We start from the raw sequence: 22,001 nt of genomic DNA on the forward strand, positions 1-22,001 counted from the left end.
GGTTTTGCTTTTTTATTTCTTTCACTGGGTAAAAATGAACAGTCAATCCCAAAGCATCTTTTGTCACTCCTGCAACTATAGATTTCATACTCTCCTTTGGCACTTCTAAAATACAGAGCTGATAAGTCGCTTCATTTCAGCAGGTGTGGGACAACCACAGCAAAGAACCAACCATAAAACATCTACATATGAAAAGACACACGGTCCAAATGGGATTTGATGCTGGACAGAGAAAAGGACAGGAAGACAGCACAGAAAGAAATTAAAGACTGACAAATTCATTTTTAAATTGCAGTAGGTTACCCTAACACAATGACACTGTTCTAATCCTCCAGGCCCTGCAGCATTACTTAATGTTTTACTTTGGTCACATCTTTAATATGTGAGCAAAAAGATATTTTTTAAATTGTGACTGATCCCCATGTCTACAGAAGAGGAACAACCAAAGCACGCCATCCACTGGCTTCTTGATAGGTGCACGCTCTTGTACTGCAGTTCTCCTTCATCTACCAAGGCAGATTCCAAGGTGCAAAAGAAACAGCAATTACCTGCCACTTGGGCAAGACCCAAAAGTTGCTAAGTGGCTTATAGCAACTGTTTAAAGCAAAAGCCTCATCAATCATTTTGATAAATAACACAGCTCTGCCCGCTAGAAAGTCAATGCTACTCCTCCAGGTTCCCCCATGGTAGGTCTTAGCCTGATCAGCACGTGGTAACTTGTCTCATCAATGTCCCCTTAAATTCTAATGTATTTGCTTTCTGATCTATTTACTACCAGAAGGCCAAATAATGAAGGATGTTGTTAAAAACTCCTAGCAATCACTAACAACAAACAGTCTATCTGATATTATTACTAAAGACCTTACCAAGTCACAGAACAGCACTTGAAGAGTTCAGCAGCAACTTCCTGGAAAATATTAACAAATATCTGAAATGTTGGGAAATTATACTGTTCATCAAGAACAGAAACTTATTAAGTTACATCAGGTTAGAAAACATTTTTTGAAAGCAGAGAAGACAAATAATGCTTCATATTCAATGGAACATTAAAACAAATTTTAAGTCCCTAAAATATTTCAGGGCTTGAGGGGCACAAGTATCCTACCTCCTGCCCTGCTCCACGGGTTATGCAGCCAGGCCCTGAGCAAGGGCAGGAGCTGCAAGAAAAGTAAAGCCCAAACCTCTGTCTGTCTGCTCCAAGTGTGCGTTTGTGTTTGAGCAAATGACCCAGCCTGCCTGCATAACTTGAAGGCATGCTCTGCTCCTGAATATTGGCATTACCTGGCAGTGGCACAAACTTAAGAAAAGCACACACAACAAAGGATTTAAATATTTTCAAGCTTTCTCTTTGTCCTTGTGTGAGTTCAGCTTCTGTACTGCTGGTGGGCTGTCATGGCATAAGACATAGAGAATTTCAATATGTACCTCAATCTTACAGGCAAACTGCTACCTCTGGTGCAAATCGTATTTCCCTACCTCAAGAGGTAGGGCATGTTTCAGGGACTTTCCTGCTCTGAGTGCTCACACTAAACCTTTATTCTGTTCCCTTTGTAGAGGGAATAGGTCATGGTGTAATGGACAATCCTATAAGTTAAGGCCATTGAAAGTGTTACTGTTAAATGTGAAGTTTCAATAAGTTAAGCGTGTTAATTATGTTGTTGTTAAAATGTAAAACTTCTAATGTTACTGTTGATTTGAAGTTGTAATAAGCAAAGTTGTTGTTACAAGGTTGAACCTGTTAGTCCCTGCAGTTCACACCCACCCTTGTTACCTCCGTCAAATGCTGCCTCCACTGCTCTCTAAAATGGCGCCGAGGAAACCTCCCTGGGAAATATGCAAATCAAGAGGAAGTCAAGAGAATCTAACTAAAGACCCTGAAACCAACAAACTAAACTAAAATTTAAGAAACTAAGTGAATGGTTCTGCTTGCAAAAGGTACTCTTATTCAATTAGTGAGGTTTTAGAACTCACTGTAATTTCAACAGAACAGAGATGAAGTGAGGACCCTAGACTTCGAGCCAGACAGTTGTCTTCCTGGGCACGCTCGTGAGGACGGAAGCCCCAGTTCTGCTGTGCAGCAAAACTGCGTCACCTCCTCCTCTGCGTCGCTACCGGGAGCAGTGGCGGTGTGCGCGACCCCTCGGGCCCCCACCCAGAGCTGATCCTTTAATAAAGGCACTGAAAAGGAGAAAGATCTCCTGCCCATTTTTATATCAGTTGGGGGCTCGTCCGGGATAGCCACGCCTGAAGAGGACACCAGGAACGGGACGGCCGCCCGCCTGGACCTCCAGGACAGCTGGCTACTCGGACCCAAGAGATCAGCCTGGGACCAGCGACGTCAAGGAGCGCCGAAGGAGTAAGTAATCCCGGCGGCGGGCGTAGGAGGCGTGCGATTGGTGTGTGAGTGAGACGAGGGCCGGCAGCTCGGACCCTCGAAGCGAGTGAGGACCCCCTAGTACCGCGGTTCCGGACTCCCGCGAGGGGGCCGGCCGGGAACGGGGGGAAGCAAGAGGTACTGTTGAGTGAGGCGTCTCCTGGGGATAGTGTGGGCCCCCTCCTGGGTGTGCAGGAGATAGCTAGGTGTGAGTGGCACGCATCAGGGATTGAGTGAGTCACACGCATCACAGGGTGCCCCCAGGCACTGCCAGTACCAGGTGCCCACGAGGGTCCTTGCTTCCCAGGACCGGGCCGGACGTACTGTAGGTGGTGTGCTGCCGCGATTTCAGGGAGGAAATCGTGAACCCACGGCCCAAGAGCACTGGGGTGGGGAGTCTTTAGATTAAGGCAAGGACAGGCACCACACATTCTTGCACACATCCCTTTCGCCTAGGCTATTCTGCTGGGGAGGGATAGCCAAGCCGGATGGTGGACGGCAAAGGGGTCGGGCCCCGCTTGGGTTGATCCCAGATTCTGGGAAGGGATACCCCCGGGTAACCCCACGGAGTCTCCTGGAACCTTCCTACCTCCATTCAAAAAGTGAGGAAGGCAGATACAGTATTAGAACAGGACAGTCTAGTCCGGGGTTAGGACTTGAGGTCCAGCTTGGCGGGTGGCTAGACAAGGGAAGGTCCTGGTGCCCAGGGAGGGGATTCTAATACTAGGGACCCTGGCTGCGTCGAAAAGGGTGCTCAAGAGTCTCTAGGGTAGAGGCAAGGCGCGGGGGTACATTTAGGTGGTGTGAATGTAGTTAGTTTACCCGGGTAAAAAGAGAGAGAGAGAGTGAGAGGGAGAGTGATTGAGAAAGGGTATAAGTTATAAAAAGGGGGGGGAAAAAAGACTTAAGTTAAAGTTATTTATTCAGTTGAAAAAAGACGAAAAATACTTGATTTACTTGTAGATTTGTGTTGCCCGTCAGTAAATTTCCGTTTGGGTAGGGGCACATTTGGGATCTTAGTTTAGTTATTTAAGGATGGGTCAGTGTGTTAGTAAAACAGGGATCCCTTTCAAAGGAAAAAAGAAGATAAAGAGTATTCCATTAGATAGTCCACTTGGACAGTTATTAGACCATTGGGATTCTCAAGAAGCCACTAAAACCCTTGACCAAGTTAGAATGATTTATTATTGTACAGAGATTTGGCCAAAGCTGAAATTACAAGGAAGGTGGCCATGGTATGGAACTCATGATCCATGGATGTGTTCCCAACTGAACCAGTTTTTGCGAACTCAGGAGAATCCCGATATAGAACAACTAACATATGCCGCCTGTTGGCAAGGTGGGGTTGTGAGTGAAGGGAGCGTGAAGATCTGTAAATTAAGGAAAAAAGAAGAAGATAAGGAGGAAAGTGAAGGGGAACAAAGAGTCACTAAGACCTGGGATCCCCTAGATCACCTACCACCTCCTCCTCCAATTTACCCAGTCCTCAACCCCAATTCTATACCTGCTCCCCCAACAGTAATTCCACTGCCACCTCCTCCTAATGCCCCTATGCAGGACCCCCTACCTGCTCCCCCAACAGTAATTCCACTGCCACCTCCTCCTAATGCCCCTATGCAAGACCCCCTACCTGTTCCTCCAACAGTGATTCCACTGCCACTTCCTCCTAACGCTTCTGGGCCAGATCCCAATCCGGTACCTACTCTTCCAGCAGCAAATCTAGTCCCTCCTACACTCTATCCCTCATCTTCAACTGCTCCTTTAACTTCACCTCCTTCCAACATTCCTAACCCTAGACTTGAGCCCTCATCTTCCCCTATGGTTACTCTTTCATCCTCCCCCAGTCATGATACATGTATGCCACCCTCTGTACATCCTCCATTATTATCCCCAAATATAGCTCCTGACGTTAATACTATGAATTTACCTCCTTCCCCCTCACCCATATCTATTCCTTTACCACCCGCCAATTGGAAACTGAGTTCGTCCCCTTTGTCCAGTAACGAACAAGACTCCGTTTTCCAGGTGACCACCCAAACTGACCATAGTATTGAAGGCCCTTGGTGTAACACTAGGTCAAAGACATCGAAACCTAAAAAAATGATGCCTCTCAGGGAAGTCCCAATGGGTGGGATGATAGGAGGGGTAGGATTTGTAAATGCACCACTCACAGCTTCGGAAGTCCGAGGGTTCAAGAAGGAGTTAGGAAATTTAGTAGAAGACCCAGTGGGCATTTCAAACCAAGTGGACCAGTTCCTTGGACCCAATATTTACACCTGGGGAGAACTCAATTCTATACTCAATATCTTGTTTTGTCCTGAGGAGGTTAGGATGATCCGAGCAGCGGGAATAAGGATTTGGGAAAAGGAGAATAGAGTTGGACCCCCTGGAGACCTTAAGATGCCTTTGGTAGATCCAGGATGGGATCCAAATCGGGAGGAGGGCAGGAGGAATATGAGAGATTACAGGTCTCTGATAATTAAAGGTATAAAGGAGTCTGTCCCTCGTAGTAGTAACACTAAATTGGCTTTTGAGGGTACCCAAGAGAAAGATGAGACTCCAGCGAGTTGGCTTACTAGACTGAGGAGGAATTTTCAGCTATACTCTAATATAGATCCCGATAGTCCAGAAGGACAAGTACTTTTAAAAGTGCAGTTCGTTACCAAATCTTGGCCCGACATTAGAAGAAAGTTGGAAAAAATTGAGGATTGGCAAGACAAATGTATAAATGACTTGCTAAAAGAGGCTCTGAAGGTTTACTTAAGAAGGGAAGAGGAGAAGGCCAGGGCAAAAGCTAAAATAATGGTAGCTGTGGCTCGGGAAAGCATCGGGGCGGATAGTAATTCACCGGTACGGTCCCCGGGAATAGACCAAAACAAGCCACCTCCATCGGTGGGACGATATTGGGAAAAGCCAGGATTTAGAAAGGATGGAGAAAGATCAAGGAAGATAGAAGGAGTACCCAGTGATAGGACCTGCTATTATTGCGGGGAGGTTGGACACTTTAGGAGATATTGCAAGAAATTGCGACTAGATGAAGCAATTATGCAAGAACAGGAAGCATTAGAACGGGTTTTGAGGGGTGATGACTAGGGGTGTCAGGGGCTTTATCTATTAGGGGATCCAATAAGACACCAAGAAGAGCCCCTGGTAAATTTTAATGTGGGTCCCCAAGATGAAGACTTTGAATTCCTTGTGGATACAGGAGCTGATAGATCAAGTATTAATAGACTGCCAATGGGGATGACTCCTGGAAATAAGATCTGTGAAATATTAGGAGCAGAAGGGAAACCGTTTTTAGCACCAGTTGTTGAAAATGTAGAAATAAAAGGAAATTCGAGACAATGTACAGTAGATATTATCTATTTGCCAAAACTAGAAACCAATTTGTTGGGAAGAGATTTACAAGTCCTGTTGGGAGTAGGGATTGTACCAGATAACGGGAAGATGGTCGTTAGACTCATGAGGTTAACTCAAAAGGACTTAGAGGAGATTCACCCCGAGGTGTGGGCTGAAGAGGGAAAATATGGATATTTAAACATTCCACCGATAAAGGTAGAAATGCAAAAAGACATTCCTCCCATACGGGTAAAGCAATACCCCATATCATCAGATGGAAGGAAGGGACTGGCACCAGTGGTTGAACATCTATTAAAGGAAGGCATCCTCGAACCCTGCATGTCCCCCCATAATACCCCCATACTAGCCATTAAAAAGACCGAAGGAAAATACAGGTTAGTCCAAGATCTGAGAGAGGTAAATAAGAAGACTATTGCAAGATATCCCGTAGTGCCTAATCCTTACACGTTGCTAAGTCAAATCCCGAGAGAACATGCTTGGTTTACTATCATAGACCTGAAGGATGCTTTTTGGTCTTGTCCCTTGGCAGAGGATTGCCGGGATTGGTTTGCATTTGAGTGGGAACATCCAGATAGAAACCGGAAAATGCAGTTAAGGTGGACGCGCTTACCACAGGGATTTACTGAGTCCCCTAACCTGTTTGGGCAGGCACTAGAAGAGCTATTAAATCAATTCCATCCTAACGGAGAAATAAAATTGTTGCAATATGTAGATGATCTATTAATCTCTGGGGAACAGAAAAGCGAAGTCAGAACTGCCAGTATACAACTATTAAATTTTCTAGGGGAAAAGGGGCTGAAGGTATCGCGAGATAAGTTGCAATTTGTAGAATCGGAAGTCACCTATTTAGGACATGTGATTGGAAGGGGGTATAAGAAATTAAGTTCTGAAAGAATTACAGGAATTCTTTCCATCCCAGCTCCAAAAACTAAGAGAGATGTAAGAAAACTCCTGGGATTATTTGGGTACTGTAAATTGTGGATAGATAATTACACACAGAGAGTAAAATTCTTGTATAATAAATTGGTAGATCAAGAACCAATCAAATGGACAATAGATGATGACCGGCAATTACAAGACCTAAAGAATAAATTATCTTCAGCCCCTGTGCTAAGTTTGCCCGATCTTAGTAAGGAATTTGATCTATTTGTAAGTGCAGAAGAAGGAATCGCCTATGGGGTACTTACCCAAGAATGGGGAGGATCACGAAAACCTGTAGCATTTCTGTCCAAATTACTAGATCCTGTAGCCCGGGGGTGGCCAACTTGCCTGCAAGCGATTGCAGCTGCAGCAGTCTTGATTGAAGAGGCCCAGAAATTAACATTACAAGGAAAAATCAAAGTGCATACACCGCATGATCTCAGAACTGTTCTTAGCCAAAGGGCCCAACAGTGGCTCACGGATTCTAGGATTTTAAAATATGAGATCATCCTGATAGATACTAAGAATCTGGACCTTGCTACCTCTAAGTGCCTTAATCCTGCCCAATTTCTTTTGGGAGAACCCGTGAACAACCTAGAGCATGATTGCCTAGAGTTAATACACATGCAAACAAAGGTGAGAGAAGATCTTGGGGATGTACCCTTACCTTATGGGAGAGTCTTGTTCACAGATGGATCCTCTAGAGTAGTCTCTGGGAAAAGAGCTTCTGGGTATGCGATAATAGATGGTAAAAATATGGAAGTTGTAGAAAAGGGGAAGCTGTCTTCGAATTGGTCAGCACAGTGCTGCGAAGTATTTGCATTAAAAAGGGGACTAGATCTGTTAGAAAAAGATAGCGGCACTATATATACTGACTCGCAATATGCATTTGGCATCGTACACACCTTTGGCAAAATCTGGGAAGAGCGTGGATATTTAAATTCTAAAGGGAAAAATCTAGTACATACAGAACTAATAAAGTTAGTATTAAAATCTTTACAAAAGCCAACAGAAATAGCAATAGTGCACATCAAAGGACACCAGAAAGGAGATAATTTTGAGATAAAAGGAAACAAACTTGCTGACCAAAAGGCTAAGGAGGCAGCCTTAGAAATAGGAGAACCAATTAAGATCTTCAAGCTAGAAAGGAAAGCCAGACAACAAGAAGACGAAGTAAGGCCAATCTTTAGTGAGAAGGAACGAAAAGCGATAGAGGAATTGAAATTACACCAAGGGGAACGTGGTGAATGGTTAACTCAAGATGGGAGGAGGTTTCTAAACCAGGCATTAGCACGGAAGATATTAACAGAAATCCACGAATTAACACATTGGGGAACCCAGGGACTATGCGACCACTTCTTAAGAGAAAACATATGCATTGGAGTGTATGAATTAGCTAGGACAATAACCAAAGGGTGTGTAATCTGTCAAAAAGTTAATCAAAAAGTAATGAGAAGAATAGAACCTGGTGGAAGAGAATTGGCTCTAAGACCATTCCAAAATATACAGATAGATTTCACTGAAATGCCCCTAGCACAGGGATATAAGCATCTATTGGTAATAGTAGATCACCTCACCCATTGGGTGGAAGCTTTCCCCACCAAAAAGGAAACTGCAGAGGTGGTCGCAAAGATAATCCTGGAAGAAATCATTCCCCGGTATGGTTTAGTAAACACGATTGATTCTGATAGAGGGCCTCACTTTGCTGCTCAGGCCTTACAACGAATAATTGAAGCTTTGGGGATGAAATGGAGACTACACACTCCATGGCATCCCCAGAGCTCGGGCAGAGTTGAAAGGATGAATAAAACACTTAAAAATGTGTTGACAAAGTTAATATCTGAGACCAAATTAAATTGGCTAAAGTGCTTGCCCTTAGCCTTATTACGTATTAGAACAAGACCTCGAGCAGACATAGGGGTTTCCCCCTATGAGATGATGTTTGGGCTTCCCTTCTTATTGTCCCCCTACAGTACTGGAAATTATCTAGATGGAGAAGAAGCTACACGGAAGTATTTAGGAGTAATTGGGAAAACGTTGGAGGACCTCAGAAAAAAGGGATATATACCTCAAACCTCTCCTCATGATACAAATGTTCATGATATTCATCCTGGGGATTGGGTACTAATTAAATCATGGAACAATACGCCTCTAATGCCTAAGTTTGAAGGTCCCTTTCAGGTGTTGCTGACCACTCACACGGCGGTATTGACTCAAGAAAAGGGTTGGACACATATTACTAGAGTTAAAGGGCCGGTAACACCTCCCAACGCAGGATCCAACTCCCTTGATCCATCTACCGGACCAGTAGAAGGAAGTTTGAAGGTCCCTTTCAGGTGTTGCTGACCACTCACACGGCGGTATTGACTCAAGAAAAGGGTTGGACACATATTACTAGAGTTAAAGGGCCGGTAACACCTCCCAACGCAGGATCCAACTCCCTTGATCCATCTACCGGACCAGTAGAAGGAAACTCATCTACCAGTTCGCGGGAATGGACTGTAATCCAGAACCCGACAGATCTAAAGATAACTCTTAAGAGAAACCCGAGGACTGACAAAGACTGAAAGTGAAATCAGAGAGTTATGTCTATAAAAGTTCAGAAATTTGTTGTAATGTTGTTAGTGTTCTAAGAGTTAAGAAGTTAAAATTATTCCCTATGGAAAATTAATGAAAATTAAATTCTCCTACTGAGCTTTCCTAAAAAGGGGCAGTGAAAATTAGTAATTAGAGAGTGAAACAGCTAGTGTAAAAGGACTCTTATCAGACCTCTAAGAAGACCTTAGATCCAAGAGGCAAGACCGGAGGGAGCAAACAGGGGAGAAATGGCCCCTACCGGACTCTTGGGGAAACTGGTACTGGTGCTAGTGATGAGTGCTGCTCTTAGCAGAGACGATGACCCTTGCACCAAATGTTATCATCCTATCTATGATGGGGAAGACCTGAGGTCCTTCTTTAGAGTCCATACCAACATAAACCCGAGCTGTTTTAATCACTCTCAGTTAATTACCTGTCGAGAAGATGGGAAAGTATATTGGACTACCAGGAATACAGCCACTTATAGGCAACGCCTGCTTGGGGAGTGCCCAGTAGGAGAATCCTGGTTTTGTTTTGAACATGAAGGATTGAAAGACTTGGTAAAGGAAAAACAGCTGATAAGGGAGAGAGAAATCCCGGATGCTCCCTTAGAGAGAAATTTATTTATAGATCTAGTGGAGAAAATAAGCAAAGAGTTAAACTTAACTGAATGCTGGGTTTGCGGAAGTACTCAAATGACAGAAATTTGGCCATGGGAGGGAATTAGCCTAAGCCCACTAGAAATTCTAAGATGGAAACAAACAAAATTAGATTATGAATCTTTGACATCCCGTGGAAAAGAAAAATGGAATTTAAAATCAAGAGTAGTAGGTGAAGAATGTATACTGAGAATAGGAAAAAGATACAACACCCCTGTAGGAAAAATGGCATGTAAAAGGTATATAATGATAAGGGAACAAGATTCCAAATGGGTCCCAAAGGAACCCAATACATATTGGGCTGTTGGAAAAACTGAGACAGGATGTATATATCATGAAGGATATAAGCTCCATAAATGTACAGGAAAAAGAATAAATCCCTTCTGGGGGATTAGGGAACTATCAAAATTCTGGGAATTGCCAGGTGAAACTGAGGATGAGTTCTGGCAAGCCCCAGAATATTTGTTCTGGATCTGTGGAAACACCGCTTACACCAGGTTACCTGGAGATTGGATGGGGAGTTGCACCATAGGGGTCATTAAACCAGCCTTTTTCCTATTGCCTAAGAAATCAGGAGCACACTTAGGAGTCCCGGTATATGATGACTTACGGAAAGATAATAGAAAGAAAAGAGATGTAATTGACATGGGAGGTACACAAGTATGGAGAAGTAAAGTATGGACTCCAGAAGAAATTATTCAAACATATGGGCCAGCCACATGGGCTCAGGATGGATCCTGGGGCTACCGTACCCCTATCTATATGTTAAATAGGATAATCAGGCTCCAAGCAGTACTGGAAAAAGTTTCAAATCGAACAGCGCTAGCATTCGAACATATAAGTGACCAATTGTCCCAAACGAGAACAGTAATTTATCAAATTAGGTTGGCAGTAGACTACTTATTGGCAGATGAAGGAGGAATATGTGGAAAATTCAACTCATCTGAGTGCTGCTTGGAGATTGATGATAAAAGTACAGTAATAAAAAATATCTCTAAGGAAATCCGCAAACTGGCCTATGTTGGAAATCAGGAATGGACACCTCTAATAAATAGTAACTGGTGGGATGAGTTCTGGTCCTTTAAAGGAACATGGTGGAAAAAGGCTGCGTTTATAACCATCTGTTCAATAACCGGTTTGGTGTTTTTACCTTGTCTGTTCCCTTGTCTAGTCAAAATACTAACTTCCACAGTACAGGCAAGTATTCGACGTCTTGAAGTAAATACTCAAAAACAGGCAAAAATAATGTTGATGGAAAGCCAGAGGCCAAACCACGAGACGGCAAAAGAGATATATAATAAATATCAAAAACTCAGGAAATTTTATTTCCAAGAGCAAGAAACAGTAAATTGATGCGGGCATCAGCCCGATCAAAGGAATAGAGGGGGGAGTTGTAATGGACAATCCTATAAGTTAAGGCCATTGAAAGTGTTACTGTTAAATGTGAAGTTTCAATAAGTTAAGCGTGTTAATTATGTTGTTGTTAAAATGTAAAACTTCTAATGTTACTGTTGATTTGAAGTTGTAATAAGCAAAGTTGTTGTTACAAGGTTGAACCTGTTAGTCCCTGCAGTTCACACCCACCCTTGTTACCTCCGTCAAATGCTGCCTCCACTGCTCTCTAAAATGGCGCCGAGGAAACCTCCCTGGGAAATATGCAAATCAAGAGGAAGTCAAGAGAATCTAACTAAAGACCCTGAAACCAACAAACTAAACTAAAATTTAAGAAACTAAGTGAATGGTTCTGCTTGCAAAAGGTACTCTTATTCAATTAGTGAGGTTTTAGAACTCACTGTAATTTCAACAGAACAGAGATGAAGTGAGGACCCTAGACTTCGAGCCAGACAGTTGTCTTCCTGGGCACGCTCGTGAGGACGGAAGCCCCAGTTCTGCTGTGCAGCAAAACTGCGTCACCTCCTCCTCTGCGTCGCTACCGGGAGCAGTGGCGGTGTGCGCGACCCCTCGGGCCCCCACCCAGAGCTGATCCTTTAATAAAGGCACTGAAAAGGAGAAAGATCTCCTGCCCATTTTTATATCAATGGATACCTCCCTGCAGGATGGTTGTACTTCTGTATGTACTGGAAATAGGGATGGTTGGTTTGACTTGGAGGTTAAGCTTTGATTCCAAGAGCTAGGTCACAAAATCATCAAATCTTTTGCAGGAGCTTCAAGAGGAACCAATTTTCATTCTGGCTGGCAGCTATTAACCACAAAAAAAAAAAGAACACAATAGTATTAATTCACTGTATTTTCTGTATATATACGAACACAAATACATATTGTGTTCATATATATACAATATATATATTGAAACAAGCGTACATATATAAACCATATGTAATAGCATATATTTTTATATATTTGTGTGTGCGTACATATGTAATATATTGTGTATATACAATCAAACTTCAGCATAGGTACCACACCCTAAGAAAGGGCAGCCACCTGAAGTGCTTGGGCTCCCTCTCCCACACTTGTCCCTTTCTGCCACTTTTACTGCACAGAAGACTAATTGGCCTTCAAGAAACTGATGACTGTCACTGCACAACACCCAGAAGAGCATGGAGTTATCAGCAGGATCAGTGATCTGATCCGAATCACTCTATCAACACAGCATCACTAAACTGAGACACTGGCAAACTTGAAGGTGAACTCTCTCTAGATGCTCAATTTAAGGACATATTGAGATTATGCTTTGGAAATTTGATTTTGTATTTCTTACAATGTATTCTCTTCTGAGAAAAAGGATTTTAAAACATATTAGGATACCTATAATTCAAAAATTTATAAATTTTTTCCAAAATAAGTGCTTCAGCAAAAGATTTATTAAAATACCTATACAAGTGCTCACACCTAAAATCTTAAAATCCAGCTCAGATGGACCCCTTTTAAGAAGTAGTTTCTACCTGCATTGTATGATCATTAAATACCATCTGGACTGATCAAAACATTCAACAAAGATAAAAAACAAGGCCTCACTAGCTTCCAAGTCTTCCTGTACATTTTCACCTTTCTATTCTATTACTGAATATTCTTAAAGCTTTCTTGTTTAATTGCCAGCTCAACAGGACACTGTTTCAGAAAGGCAGGGAAGCAATCTGGAAGGCAGCTGCAGCTCTGTATGCAAAAGTGCAGAACACCCAGCCCTCCAAATGAGTTTACTGACCCTCTGACCCTGTCCTGGGGAGTTGGGGAAACTAGTGCCCACCAGAGTGCAGGAAATACTACACTGCACTGTTTGAAATGCAGAGCCTTATGCTTTCTGCCTTCCGCACTAAGGCTGTCCCAAAGCAAAACCTGCCATCACAGACAAACAATGAGTCTTGCACACAAAAAGCTCCAAACACAGCTGACAGGCATCTCACTGTAGTCCTAATGCCTGATAAACAATTAGTGATCGGACCAAACAGTGCAAGAACAAATCCTATTAACAAATAAAGGGATTTGTTAGTGGATCACCCAAATGAAACTTTGGATACAACTCCCTGGGCTGCTGCAGCCAGAAACCTCAGCCAGGGAAGGGAGCCACGCTGCAGGACACATTGGTGAGCTGCATGCACAGCTCCAGCCATCTAGAGGAGCTCACCATGCAACAACAATGCTGGCCCACCGGTTCTGACAGAATTTGAACATGCTGCAGCATGTGTCAAATGAAAGAAAAGAAGTAATCTCATATCTTGGGTATTTCTGAATGATTTACACTTTGGATCTATAAGCAAATTTATTTTCTACGTCAAAACACAAGAAACTGTTGCAATCATATTTTCTTTTAGCTCATTACAAGATTTTTGTCAGCAATTTTGCACACTACAATTTCAAAGGACACCTGACTAAAACACAATTCCCTACCAGTATTGCAATATAAATTCCCACCTCTACCAGCAGAAGTTGAAGGGGAAAAAAAATAAAATTGTGCAGGTGGGTACTTGAGGAAGCCTGACCTGACACTGTAATGCTGTTCCCCAGCGGTTGCTATTAGGCGCCTCAAATAAGTGATGCTAAGATAGTAACAGAAAAGGTTAAGAATTTGAAAAAAAGGAGAAGAAGGGTGCCTCATGCTGAAAACTAGACAGAGCACCTATCTGCCCTGGCTGGTCACAAACTACATGAAAAATAAACAGTTATTCAAAACCTTCAAGTGGCATGTATTTGTTACTCTTTGTATTCCTGTCTAGGATGCCATAACCGTTTTCATCGCCTTTGGGTCATTAGAACTGTCTTGTTTATTTATTTGTTTTTAAACACGCCACAATGCATGCTGCTTGGGATGCAAACCAAAACCAGGAACCCATATGAGTTATATAATTATAGCAGATTTTTAGACAATTGTAGATTGTCAGTTACATTTTTTAATGGCAAGAAACATAATTTTTAGTCACCGAATAATTCTTGTTTAAGACTATAACTAAAAAAGAAAAAAATTCCCTTCCAACAAGCTCTGATGGCAATGTCTGGGTGCAGTTTGAGCAAAGCAGCAGTGTGTACACACTTCTGAAAGCACAGACAAAGCTTGCCCAACCACCAAAACCCTGCCAGCAGAACACAAGACACAAACACACTGCCTTGTTGGGGATCAGCTCTTCCACAGGTCTTCAGAGCTCTTCCCACTGCTCTGGGTATTGCAGTAAACTGAGCATTCTGGTGCACATGGACAATTATGAGGCAGCTCAGCCAAAAAAGCACAAAGTCTATCCAGAATGTTATCTAGTTTGTTCATCTGACAATTCAAATGGAAGTGACAGCCAGTCTCTCACCCAGATGGGTTAGAGATTAGCCATGTGGAATATTGCTGCACTTGAACTCCATGTGGAGTGCTGTACACTTGGCAAGAGGACAAAGAAAGGAGAAGATGGAGTAGGGAGGAGAAATACCGAGGCAGGAGTTACTGCAGGACCCCTTTTGAAGCCGTGCCCATAACAGTCTATTTGCCCAGGCAAACGCAGATGTTACACCCACCATGTGCACTTGGCCAGCGTGCTGCCAAGACCCTCACACTTCCCAAGCACTCAGCAAGCACATCAGTTTAGTATCTGCACAGTGCCTGAACTGCAGTGAGGCTTTGCAGGCACTGAGGACATGGTAATTAGTGACTTTACAGAGAATCACAGATCAGTCTCTGTCTTCCCTTGAGAACAAATTAGACGTGATGTCTACATCCAAGATACACGACCAAGTACCTCAGCCCAAGACCATTGCTCAGAGCAGGACTGGGAATGTCAGGCCAGCAGGTATGATGCCCAAGAAGGATACTCAGAGCAGCTCCTGTGAGCAGGCACCTCCTTTCAGCTCCTGGGGCTGGCAGTCACCTTCTTGACATGCATGTTAGTCATCATCCCCTACAGAAATTTTACTGACACAACCTGGCTCCCAAAAAGCATGACTGCTGTCTCCACCAGCTACAGCAAGGCACACAAAGAAAAGCAGAAGTCTTCAGAATATCCTGGACTATGGCACAATTCCAAATTTTCCTTTAGAACAGGAAACAGTGACAAAATTATTCCATTGCAAGACCAGCTTCTACCTACAGGGATAGCCTTCCAGCTTCAGAGAGAAGCACTGGCAAACTAAAGCGGGGAGGAAGAAGGAAGTCTAATGAATGGTGTTACACCAAGGGCACAGCAGCGTGTATCCAGTTCCAAGCCTAATGCAGGGCAATGTTGTTGACTGACACATACAGGCTGGCTAAGGGAGGAGTTCCCATGAAGCTCCCCTGGTCCAAGCACCACGTTTGCTTTGCCCTTTCCCCATCACTGGTCACCTTGCCAGCTGAGAGCTGCAAACTCTTGCCCTTTCAAGAGCCTCTCCAGCTGGCACAAACCAACACTGGAGCCACAGCCAGTGCCATAAGAGAGCAGAGATCACAAGCAAGCAGTGAGAAACTGCAAATCAGCATAAAGCCACATTCCAAGGCCACTGCCTACAGCACAATGAAAGAGAGCCTCCAGGGAGAGAGCTAGGAAGCCAGGTAACCAGCAAGGATAGGTTTATGCAGTCTCCTGATACCATTTCAACTGTATCTCACAGCAGCTTCAGGAACAGAAGTCAGTTTCCTGGTTTTCAGTTGGTTATGGTTTTCCTGTAGCAGATGCAAGCAGCTCAAGAACAAAACCAGTTATTAAGAAATGCAGAACAGGTAAAAAATCCCTTGCTGGGCTGGCCAATCCCAGAGCCATGCATTCAGTAAACCAAGCACTCTAGAAGGAATCTGTAATCAAAAGGAAGAAAAACATTAGGCATAAATCTATTCAGCAAATTAATATCCCCCTTCAAATGTCTGTCGTCGTGTTTATTCAGAGCATCTGGAGGATCAAAGCTCTGGTCAAAGCCTGTCATGAATCCCCATGCTGCTGCAGAATTTAGTACTAATCCCTGGTGCTTCACTGCTAAATAAGGAAAGAAAAATAAACAAACAAGCAAACCAAGCAAAGGCCAGGGCAAGTGGTATAAATAGATATAAGAAGATCAAATTATTAGTTTAGAGATGCTATCAAAAAATTTAAAACAAAAGTCTTTCAGCCTCCTTCAGCTTTCTGTGCAAAGCAGTACCACATAGCTCCCATGCAAAGTAAAGAGTGAGTGTATTTCACACACATATTAACACTGCAGGCAGGACAAAAAGTCAAGTATGGAATGCCACGCAGGAGAAGATCGAGCAGCAGGGCAGAAAGCAGCAAACCCCACAGCAATCCATCAGAAGTAGGTGACTTCCCTTACTTCCTCACCACACGTGCATATTTCATGACACTATATGCAATGATGACAAAATTTTATGTTTTAACACACCAAATTCAGACACTCAAAATCAATGCAGCTGTTCACATAAGGAAAAAAAAAAGCTCTTCTAAAGCAGCAGATTTATAATTGAGGCTGTCTGCACAGCCATGCAGATTGAAAAAACTAGGTCAAATCTTTTGCTAGCCAACCTCACTGCCATTCCTCCCCAGCCCTCCTCCCCCTTTAGATTTCAGCAGTTATTGAAGGAATCAATTAACAGACCTGTCATGCAGGTCTAGAATTGCTTCTGCCTGGTACATATCAGGGGGGTCATCTGTGCAACTACAGATGGAAGGGGGAAAAATTAAATCATTATCATCTTTCCTATTCACAAATCCTAATCCTAGAGCACCCATACTCAATGCTGCTAGGATCCATTAGCAATCAAATAAATGATGCATGTCAGAAAATAGATGTAGAAGGAAAGGGGCAAGAGACAGACAAATATAGGCTAGAAAGAGGCAAAAATAGAGGAATTACTGTGCTTTCAGTTTTGCTGTACTTGCAGCAAAACCATAATAGCATCTGCTGTTTTTAATGACATCTTGCTAGTGTATTTTGTACAGCTTCCTGGTGAACAGTTTTAGAAATCTCATAAATATATCCATTTTGACACTAGACTTCAAAGAGAAAACTATAATACTAGGTTTTTATCTACTCATCACCCTCTGTATGTTTAAACAATTCTTGTCTGGAAAAAAGGACTCACACACTGGAATTCATATATTTACTGTCACAAAGGCATTAAGTGGGTTTTTAAATCTTCACAAAATGTAGGGACTAAGTCAGTCCAATTGCAGCTTACTCATTTTTACTCATTTCTCTCCTTCTGTTGCAGAGACAGAAGGAACTCCATTTCATTACCATAAAAAATTTGCCATTTTGTATCAGGCAAATACTAAAACAAATCACTCTTGAACCCTTTTTCCAGTGAATGCAATATGCCACCGGACAAGTTTGTGCAAGAAGGTGAAGAAATCAACTTCCTGACTTTCTGCAGTGATGGCCAACCCAACTGGTTTGGCAAGCCTCATACCACAACCTCCACATGGGTGAATGCCACAGGGCCACAGGACTGTTGACTGACAGTTGAAGGCTGGGGAGAACCAGTCCCAACTCTTACTGGCAAGCACCTCCTCTAAGCATGTGGTGCCAGCAGCCTTGCATGCTGCTGCTGTTGCTGCCTTCCATGTGAGGAGGACTGGGAAGCAGCCAAGGGACGGCAGAGGTGGGCAAGCAAGTGCTGGGGGCAGAGGGGAGGGTGCTGCTGTTAGGCAGGAGTGCCTCATTCATTTGCTTTGGTGGAAAAGAAAGACCATTGTGGAATGTGACACGTGCAGATCCGGCTGGCAAAATTCACAACCAGTCTTGAGCCCTTTTAGTTCAAATCAACGGAAATCATCATCATTTCACTTTCCACACAGGTGCTATGCAAAGTGTATATTGTGCTGCTAAAGCCATTCTCTCTCAGAAGCAAACCCAGGACTATCACAGACCACCCAGAAAAGCCATTTGGAGCACAGTATGCAGCTGAGTAGCAGACTACACAGACTGCATCCTAAATTCAAGAATGTGCACAGGGAGCCTTTGATATTTTTTTTTTACTTTTACCATTTCTGCCTTTGGCTAAATTCCTTTGAAGCTAAGGCTATGCTACACATAACTCATCTAAACCAGCCCCATTTAGCTTTTGTTTCTGAGTAGCATCTTATCCACAGCTGAACTTTCATTGTCTTGAATAATTTTTCACCCTTAACTCAGCAAGCCATAAACAATTATTGCCTCAGTACCTTAGATAAACAACCCTGGAAATCCTGAGGAAAACATCTGGGTTCTCTTTTGGGCTGATTGGTTCATGTTTGTTTCATCAGGTTTTTCGATAGTGGCTCATTTAGAGGGGGGAAGCATCTTGGACCTGAACCCAAAAAGACATTAGGAAACCTCTGCTGAATATATACTGGATCAGAGGGTTAGCAAAGAAATGCAAGGACAGAATTCTTGAGGCAGATATGAGGAGTTGACAAAGTAAGGTAGGAAAAACAAGCATTTGCAAGGGAATTGACAAACTAAAAACATTCTGGAACCACTGGATTGTCAGGTAGCAACATTTGGCATATTTACTGTTTTGAAGCCTGTACTTTAATGCTCAGTGTTTCTCCTTGAGCTGTGCTCATACATTATGGTCTAAAACAGATCTTTTGCTTCTAGAAAAATGCAAAGCACGTTTTGTGTTAATCCTTTGAACAGTCGTGAGATAGTATGTCTGTATTTATCTAAATGATACTTCCTTCATTTATCTTTCATTTTAAATACTGCCCCACAAAGAGAAACTGAGATTCAACAAGGTGTTTTTTCACTATCCTATTCAACAGATAAATTGTACAATAACTTGTGAAACTTCATTTGCATTAGTATGGTTTCTTTTTCCCCAAATTGATCAGAAACTGGTGGTGCTGTTCTTTAACGATGTCTAGCAGATCAACACTGTCAGCTAAGCTTGCTTCTTACATGATGCCAAGTTTATTTTTACTTCTAAAATACTGTCTGAAATTACAAAAATTAAGATGGAAATTACTTTCTCCTTCATTTATTAAAAAAGCTACTAAAATGAATGCTTTATACATATTAACAATAGCTCTTAAGAACACTTAAAATTTTAAGTAAAGAAAGTAAATTTTTTCAATTGTTTAAATTCCTTGTGTTAGATCATTAATGTATCTTATGACTGATAGTCTAATGACAAACTTAACAGAAGATCTCCTTTATGAAATAGGTGTTTCACAATAAGGAAATGAAGTTTGCAGATTTTTTCCCTAAACCTCAGTTAATGGGAAAATATCTGTGAGTCTTTCAGAGAACAGCTCTAGTCCTTTATTGGGTTTTTGCCATAATGAACATCTGCTCAGTCTATAAATTAATTGCTAAAAACATCTTGTGCTTCTAGATGATCCAGGCAATCATAACTGTTCTGGGTTACTAGAGAACATTACCATTTTCTCACACACACAGGCATACACCCCCCCCCTTACAGCACATCATAAAACAAGAACAATTCTTTGGCATTATTCTTAATGTCACAAAAGAAACTTTGCGTGCTATTCAAGTCATAGGAGTAGCACGCTATTAGGCTCCCCAGATGATTTAAGCAGTACTTTTGCACTGTGATAGCTTAAGAACATGAAGGATGCCTTGCCTAGCTGATTGGAAATGTTCTTTATCTTAAAATCAAGTATCCTTTTGTCAGTCCTGGTTTGCCAACAGCAGAGTTTGTTAGGCAGTTGCAATGGACAAAGAAAAGTCCACTTTAGACAACTAACAATAGCAGTATTTCTCTTTCTCGCAAAAGGCCCACCAGACTCAAATTTCACCTCCTTGCTCCATGCTCAAGGTCTCCCATTCTTCTTGGCTATATTGAGGTTTATCACCTCAGCTGTAACTCCTCTGTTCTTGGAACTCCCAGCTCACCAATCAGAAATTGTCTCATTTTAATACTATTTTTAACCTTTACAGATGCAAATCACTTTCACCAATGACACTTAACATAAATCTCCTTTATTTCCTTTCAGCTACCTTTCAGACCACTTCTTGGTCTAATTGACCATCCAGGGTTCTGCTGAATGACAAGGATCCAGTCACGAAGATCTTCCAGAAATAACAGTACCTACATTTTCCAGCCAAACCTGGAAGGTTATTAATTGACTTATTTTGGAAAGAGAAGAAAGGGTGCTGTTCCTCCCAAATAACAGACTTCTAGATGTCATCAGAAGAGCTAAATATATACCTGTCCATAATCATTTTGACCCAGCTGGCATCTCTTAGTTGTCATCTGTCTTCATCAATGATTTTGCAAGAAGGTGGGTGGGGTGCCTGGGCATGCTACACCTTTCCACGTGGGACCAGAGTGCAATGATACAAACACTATGCCTTTCTTACTGCCAAAAAAAAAAACGGAAAAAGAAAAAGAAAAGGTAAAATTTGAATTCTTCTGAAGAATTTTCAGGTCTGTTTCATAAACAACTTGAGGAAGACAAGACATACATCCATCAAGCCTCTTCCTTGCTTAGGATAGAAGTGTTCTCATATACCTTGGAATTTAGAAGCATATCTGAAGGGAACAGTTGTAAACACATTGTTTCTGGTGACACAAACAAACAGGCATGCCTGGTTACACCACATTCCCCCCAGGTGTACAGCCTTACATCACAGTCATGTTTTCCCACACACAGTGTATCTGTAGTCCCACTCCCCTCTCCCACACTACAGAAGACACCTCTGTGTTCCTTCCAATTCTACTTCTCTGCCCCATCCCTACCTCTGCTCCTCAACCTCTCCATTAACGATTTTTACCTAGCAAGTATGGGAAAAGTTTGGTGAGCAATTAGTTCTCTAAACTTTAAATTCCAAGTAAGCAATAGAAGTGTCAAGATATTGAAGAGCAGCAGATTGTCATACCACAAGTCATGTGGCTGCTGCACTGCATTTCCACAAAAATTATCTACATTACTCACACTCATGAGGGGGTTGACTTGTCGTGATCTGTCATCTGAGATGCAAATATTTATTGATGGCACAGAGTATTCCAACTTTTGCTTTTATAACTCATTCTTTTAATGCTGTTAAGAGGCTTTGGAATGCCAAATTCACTCAGCTTGTTCTGCAGTAGGACCAAAAGAACTTATAATTTTGTTTATACCATAAATAATCCAGCTGCAGAAGGAAGATCTAAACACAGAACTACAAACTCAGAGCTGAAGGACATTCCACTAGTGTGCTATTGTCATAAATAAAGCCTAAGAGTAAAAAGTCCTTCATTAAAATTACAACAATCACGGGAGAATAACTTTGTGAGTATTTTTTCTTTTGTGTCCCAGATAACATTCAGGTGTCCAAAAGCATTATTAAAACCCCTATTTTTAGTGAGCTACAAAATTTATTTCTTTCTAGCCAAACAAAGAGGACACATCCCTTTGGTACAGAGCACTGCCACACGCAGCAGCCCTCCTCCACTCACAGGTCTTCATGCCAAGAATTATCCCATGCTTAATGTAGAACAGCATCAGCATTTCCTTCTGCTTGTTTTTCACTTTTACACAGCCTTGTTAGACACAGGCAGTGATGCAGCCATCGCATTATTGTTCAGACCTTTCTCAACTGTTCATATGCATTAAGTTCACTTCATAGACCTGCATCAGAAATGCCCCTTCAAAATGGGCAAACAATCAACTCTACTATTACTATTGTTGTTATTACTATGCTTTCAATACAATTTCTGAGGTAAGAAATGAGAAAGGAAAATGTCTATGACTCATCTGGCCACACTGTAAAGGGATGAACAA

The 22,001-nt window shown here is 42.3% G+C and overlaps 1 protein-coding gene and 1 long non-coding RNA gene across 9 annotated transcripts in view; both read right to left on the reverse strand.

Annotated features, from left to right (window-relative positions):
* CERS6 (ceramide synthase 6) overlaps nt 1–22,001 on the reverse strand; it is a 105,718-nt gene that overhangs the window by 69,316 nt on the left and 14,401 nt on the right. The gene's annotated exons all lie outside the window — the stretch shown is intronic.
* On the reverse strand, nt 884–20,978 carry LOC135308926 (uncharacterized). Of its 3 annotated transcripts, XR_010369296.1 has the most exons (5): nt 20,704–20,978; nt 20,447–20,597; nt 18,456–18,580; nt 11,938–12,091; nt 884–907 (listed from the first exon to the last, which is right to left on the reverse strand). It is a non-coding gene; the product is annotated as an uncharacterized LOC135308926 (long non-coding RNA). The 3 variants fall into 3 exon arrangements; XR_010369297.1 differs by lacking the exon at nt 884–907 and having other exon boundaries at nt 11,936–12,091; nt 20,751–20,978; XR_010369295.1 differs by lacking the exon at nt 884–907 and having other exon boundaries at nt 11,936–12,091.

Source organism: Passer domesticus, chromosome 10 (assembly GCF_036417665.1).
Source record: "Passer domesticus isolate bPasDom1 chromosome 10, bPasDom1.hap1, whole genome shotgun sequence".
In the NCBI taxonomy this organism is placed as follows: Eukaryota; Metazoa; Chordata; class Aves; order Passeriformes; family Passeridae; genus Passer; species Passer domesticus.